Source organism: Pollachius pollachius (genome assembly GCF_949987615.1).
Source record: "Pollachius pollachius genome assembly, chromosome: 5".
Classification (NCBI taxonomy): Eukaryota; Metazoa; Chordata; class Actinopteri; order Gadiformes; family Gadidae; genus Pollachius; species Pollachius pollachius.
In genome coordinates this window covers 23,468,479-23,475,198 of record NC_136938.1, presented here as the reverse complement: position 1 = coordinate 23,475,198, position 6,720 = coordinate 23,468,479, and positions in this window count along the sequence as shown.

Sequence of the window (6,720 nt, the reverse complement as noted above, 5' to 3'; positions counted from 1 at the left end):
CATCTGGACCTTTCTATTTATAGGAATGTTTGGAATATTTAAGGCAATCTATCAATGTTTTACTCGGCCGGAACAAAACAGTTGAATTTCTAATTATTGTACTTGAATTAGCTACTGGGTGTTTGACTGATGGTGTCGATGGCAACAGCTAGCTCCCTCAAGTTTTAGCTGCTGTTGAACCATACTGCTAATATATTAATGAGCCACAACCAGACTGTTGATAGGTGTGCTCCAGTAAAATGATTTTTTGAGCTGTTGAGCCGACTAGCGCTTGCTGGCAATTCCCACGCGGCTGTGGACACAGAGCAGCCACCTTAGCCCTGCAGCAAAAAACAAACCGTCTAATTAGGGACTCAGGTTGTAAGTATATTTTCAAAGTGTGTAAACAAAAGAAAAAAAAGTGTCTAAACAAAAAGGGGGCAAAAGAAAGGAAATTATAATGATCTCCTTCATTCAGAAATGGTTAAACCACAGGGGAGTGTGATTAATGTGCTGAACTTTCAGTGTAAAATGGACAGATTTTGTGTGCGCCTTGACTTTTTAACTGTGCTTTTTATGTAATCTACACGCACACTTTGTAGAGTAGCTATCGGAAAGAAGCACTGTCAAGCCAGAGTACTTTTTACCTTCTGACTTGAAATATATGAATTTAAAAAGAGCGATGCGTCAAAGTCCCCGAGTGTTAAGAGTTGCCCTTGAAGTTGTTAACGACAGATTTAAATCACAAACCTATGTATTCCTCTGCGCTCCAAAGTGGTTGTTCTTTGATTGTAATAACGGTGATCTGTTGCCGTTTGTTGACGTTCTTGAGGGATGAATCGAAGTGAAGCTCCAGAACTTCTGCACCACGGGCTGTTACGTGGATGTAGCACTGCCTTTCTTGATTGCTAGGGGCCAAAGCCGTCACGGCTCCCTGTTGGAGCTGTGGCACTCTGTTGATGTGTCATCTGTTGTACGGCCGCTGCAGGTGCCTTGCTGGGCCTGCAGCGAGTGTTGAAAAATGACGCTCTCCAAGCCGCTAGTAGGCCATTCCTATTCATTATCAATGAAGGACATTTGAAAAAATGCCGGCCTGTTGTGAAATCCTCCCCAAAACAAAAAACAACAAGCATGCACAAACAACTCACCTACACATACCATGCATGTATGCATTTGTTGTGTTTTTATGTGTTTGTGTGTGTGTATATATGTGTTTACATATTTGTTTGTGTGCGTCAAGTACATAAACACACATCATCCAAACGATTCATAAAGATGATGAAAGCGCGCTGGTTGGTTAAGAATCCGTTAAGGTTGTGATACTCTGAATGCCCATCACCCACACAGGAATAGACTTGACTAGCAAATCATGTGCAGGCCTCTGAATAGAGGCAGCCCTGATTCCATAACAGCAGATCTGCCCATGTCGTCAACCCATATTAGCATGTGCTTCTTGCCGGCTCCAAGCAGGAGAATTCAAAGAGGAGGTGCAGCATGCAACGGAAACAGAGGTCTCTCATATACATATAAATCATTGAGCCGGTTTGACTATAGGAATAACGTCAAAAGGGTGAATTGCTTTTCTCTTTCCGGAATAAACACCCTTTTTCTACCCTTTCCTCGCATCTTCAAAGTACAAAAGCATCGGGACATTGTGTTAATGCATCGCAGCAGAGGTCCTGCTTGCGCTGTCGATTTTTGTTCATTTAGCAGTCGACGTGGCTTTAGGATGGCTTTGTGTATTCCGATGGAGAACACATGGATCTAGCATGCAGAGAGTCAAGGACTGGTTATGTTACATCCAGATGATTTCATTCAGCAGACACTGTGGTCCAAAGTAACTCGCAAGCAAGAATTAAAACAGTCCACAACAAATACTGAAGCAATTAGGAGTCTGCAAGAGTTTCCGATTATTGAACCAAGTCCAAAAAAGGTAAAAGCCAAAGAGAATGCTGTAGGAAAGCATTCTGTCCTGTTTTCTGATTGCTTTTGTCTTCTTTTTAAATAGGGGGTTTGGTGGGTGGGTGGATACGGGGTATGATAGTATGCAGTTGATGTTGTTGACAGCCAGAGCATTAAAGAAAAACAACAATAAATGGATTCATGTGCTGTAAATGACTTCCACACTGTCGGTTATATAGGGATCGCACTGCGACTCTTTTTCTGATGTGTTTCACTAAAACCTCATTATTTATGTTTTTTTATGTTTTTAAATTAGCCTTGGCAACCAGAGAAAGAGGACATACACACACCACACCCTACTGGCCACCCACCCAGCAGAGAGAGCGAGGGTGTGTGTGTGTGCGTGCGTGTGTGCGTGTGTGTGTGTGTGTGCGTGTGTGTGTGCGTGTGTGCGTGTGTGTGTGAGTGTGTGTGTTATTGAGTGTGAGTTACTCAGTTTTCTTGCTTACTGCTACCGATGAGGACAATGACCCCTGAAACGTCTGGAATTTATACCAGAAAGATGTTGCACAAGATTACACCGTTCACAGATGAACTGGTCATTTATCACAGGAGGAAAGCCTGGTGGTTTGCTAGGAACAAACTATTCAACACTCCATTATTTTAAGTTGACAAGAAACCAGTAGCTCTCAAAACAAATAAACACACAACGCAGGACATGTGAGGACTGACCTAACTGGACTGGATATAGCTGGTTGAATCCATCACCCGGATTTGTACACTCCTACCGTTGTTGCGATGGGCTGTTTTCAATATTACTGTACATACGGTACTGACAAATGCACTCATTTGCCATCCTGGTGCTAATAAAACATACACTCAGTCTATATGGCAGCCTCTGATTGGCTCCGGGCCAACCTCAGCTCTTCGTGTCCAGCTCCCCGAGTTGAGAAGCAGGAGTGGTGCTTTAGATTTCAAGTGGTGAGGCTCGATGGCCACGCAAGCCCCAGGCACTCAGTTCAAAGCCAGCGGATGCGGGTGCCATTCCTGATTATTTGCCAACATGCAGAGGGCTGGGGTGCATAAACATTGTGTGTGCGCCCGTGTGTGTGTGTTTAAACATACCGTCAGGCCTGGAGGAAGTGGAGCACACAATGATTCGGTTGTGCTCACCATGTACGTTATGTATTGCGCGCGTTTGACGGCCGCGTTAAAGCTAACCGAAAGCAGACCCGACCTTATGAATAGTCTATTCTCAAGTGAAATACCGCAGTATGTGGGGAGGGGACTGCTTGGGGCCGGTGCTCTAACCTTTACCTTAATCAGCCCACATTATAGAGAGAAATTGCTGCTTCTTCTATTTATTTTGAAAGATGACTGGAGTACAGCCTCTCCGCCTTCTTTCAAGTAGCGGCATTTAACTCAGAATTGTTAATAACAGCAATAACAAAAAAGAAGAAGTTAATTAAATTCCTTTCAAGCTAAAAGTGTCTACTTTCTTCCAAATCACACTTCAAAGTGGTTTTGCCGCGCTCTATTCAGACCGTGTTTATGTCACTGACTAATACTGATGTTTAATCAATGCAGATTAATTAAGACATCCAGCTGTTGTCGTTTGCTTTTTCGGGCTTCAATGGATATATAGCTTCCAATTAAGCGCGTTTATGTCTGCTGCACCAAAACATTTGGCTAGCAAACAGGCGGCAGCCGCTTGATGCTACAGCATCTACATCAACTCTTTCAGGGAGAAAACGCTTCTGTTTGGAAACACGATCCCACTTTAATTGGAGACTTCTTCGAGGCCATCAACACGAAAAAAAACAAGGAAACAAGGTCTGTCATTTCTTCCTCAATATCTCCGTCTCTCTTTCTGTTTTTTCCTTCCCACGTACTTTCGGCCTCACTGTTCCTGCCACCCCCCCCCCCCCCTTCAACCAACCACCGGGACTGGTGGTCTGGTGGGGTTCCCAAGCCCTGGAAGCCCAGCCTTTGGCGTGGTGCGAGGGGTCATTTATTTAATGGCCGTCCCCTGCCCTATTCAGTCAGGGTGTCCAGTCAAGCACAAAGCTGTGCCAATTCAGAGACCAGGCCGGGTCAAAGGTCACTGGAGGTGGCTTACCAAGCTCCCCCGCCTCCCGCGGCTTGACCCAAGCGTATCACCTCTGGAAGATCCTCATTGTGCGAGCCGTTGAAGAGGAGGGACAATCAATCTTCTGTCCCCAACGTGTGGAGGGGTGCCATTGTGGGTGCAGGACGTGAGATATCAGAAAAACAATTGAGCTGTCTTTTCTGGTTCGCCCGCACGCGCGCACACACACACACGCACACACACACACACACACAGACACACACACAAGAGCGTACACACGGGAATTGTACACACGCACTCATGTGCACGGGCACACACACACACATGCCCAAGTGTTGTTTTCTCCCTGCTAATGTTTCATGCAACTGCAAAAATAATTTCATTAAAATTCAAAATGGATTGAATCTACGCCGAAGGCTTAAGGGTTGGAGCGATACCGGGCTACAACCCTGGTCGAGACAAACCAGGCGAATAACTTGTTGGTCAGCAAAACGTCCAATGAGGGGTGAGCAGAACAGCCACCCAGCACTACTAGGCCCCAGCTTAGCCTCCTTCACGCAGGACTAGGTTCACCTCATTAGTGACTCAAAATAATCGCGGTTGCACTTCTGCCTGTTGACGCAATTTGTGTCAGGAAAATTAAGGGTTTTTGAGATAATGGCACATAGACACAGTTGCGAGAGTCCTAAGTAAAAACTTTAAAAGCAAAAAGACCTTAAGAAGTGCATGGCCAGTGTAGTTTGTCTCCCCTTCAAACAATGGTGTGGAGTCAAATGGTTCTGCTCAGCAGGACGTCCACAACCCAACAATAACACTCTCTCTAATTGGTACGCATGAAGTGTGTGTGTGTGTGTGTGTGAGTAAAGGTGTTGTCATTTGTTCAAAATGGCTGGCCTTAACCTAACAAAAATGTTTCTTTGTTCTCCTTTTTAACCAATTCTTGTATTTATTAATTTATCTTTCAAGTATTGGCTGAATGTGGGCCCAATGGGATTGGGTGAGAAGAGAAGTATTCTCCAAAAATCTTTGAAATAGAAGCATCTTATCACAGCCCAAGCATGGTGTTTTGGCCCAACTCTCTCTCTCTCTCTCTCTCTCTCTCTCTCTCTCTCTCTCTCCACTCCTATGAATGATGGTGCCAGCTCGCCCTCCCCTCCCTCCTGCAGCCAGCCTACGTGAGCAGATGGCGGCGTGCGTGTATGCGTGTGCGCGCGTGCATCGTGTGAATGACAGTCCATCTCTGGCTTGTTTTCCTTCCCAGTTTAACGGTGGCAGACATCCAGTCAACTTATTCATCCCTCGCCAGATCTGAAGATCAGAATTCGCCTGGTCGCTTTTTTCTTTTTTTATTGGTGCAAAGTGTATCGCTGCCTCTGCACTTTGCCTTAGCTAGGGTGAGCAGGGAGAGTCTCTCTCTCTCCCTCTCTAAATCTTGAGCACTCATTCTCTCAAATGCTCTCTTCTCCCCTCCCCCCCCCCCCCCCTCTCTCTCTCTCTCTCTCTCTCTCTCTCCCTCTCCCTCACATACATTATGGGCGGCCTCAACAGCAGGAAACTCAGAAAGACAACATAATTATCCACGGCCAATGTGGTTCAACTGACATTACCTTCGCTCCGCGGTTCGTACCAGACCCTAACGACGAACATCAGGGTTGTTCCGACAGAGACAGGGATTGTGCGCACGTCATTTGTGGCTTTTTACGGAACGCGGCCAGGATGCCATGTGGAGGCTGGGGAAGACATCAGATCCAGGCACATCTGTATCTGTGTTGGCCTGGACGTACGTCACCCCCTCCTCAGAGAGCTGGGGGCGGGGGCTGGTTGAGAACCCATGTGACAGGCGGGCAGGGTGGGATGACATGGCAGCTCTATGCTCCACAAGCAGTGTGCATTCCCAGAACAGTCACGCTTTTATTTTGGAAATCTCTAAAACATTTGGATCAAAGTGGAAAAAGTTAGCCGGAAGGTATATCTGCAGCGCGCAGGGCACTGTTTTTTGGTTGTTTTAAAGAGGAAACGGGAAGGGGAATATAACTTTGCCTGTTTTTGTATGAATGCCTGTTTTCCAAGAATAGCATCTTTGACATTTATATTTCCCACACATATCTTGAGGTCATGTCTTCAGTCTTGAAATAAACAAGTTTTTTTTTTTGGACTGCTGCTTTCATGTTAATAAGCGACCAGCTGTTGTTTGGCCGGTAGCCTAGCATCTGTGGCCTGGCAGTCTTATCTGGCATTGGCTCCTCGGTTCCTATCACATCTCACCCCACTCAAACCTAGGAAAGTCATGCTCATTTTCGGTCGAAGATGAAGTTTGTTTTTATATTTCCGCTGGGCAATTAACTTCCAGGAAAATCCAAGCCTCTCCTGAGAACACTGTAGTTTCCGACCAGCCCTCCTTAAGATCAAGATGTTTAGCGGCAGCAGGTATAATCAAGACAGCAGTATGTATAGGGCGTTCCCCCCCCGCACCTCCCTACTGCTGGGCGCTGTGATCTTATTACAGCCAGGCCTCTTCTAGACCATGCTAATCCTCCCATCAGACTGTGACCTCAGCCCATTCTCCCGTCCCCACCCCACAAGAAACGATACCAATCTCTCCCCTGGCTATTCCTCCTCCTCCTCCTCCTCCTCCTCCTCCTCCTCCTCACCCCTGGAGACTTCGTCCCCAGCCAGTCCCCCCCTACCCCTCCGTCCCCCCAACCCAAAGCCTCGGTACATCCCCCTTCAACAGCATGCCTGACTAAACT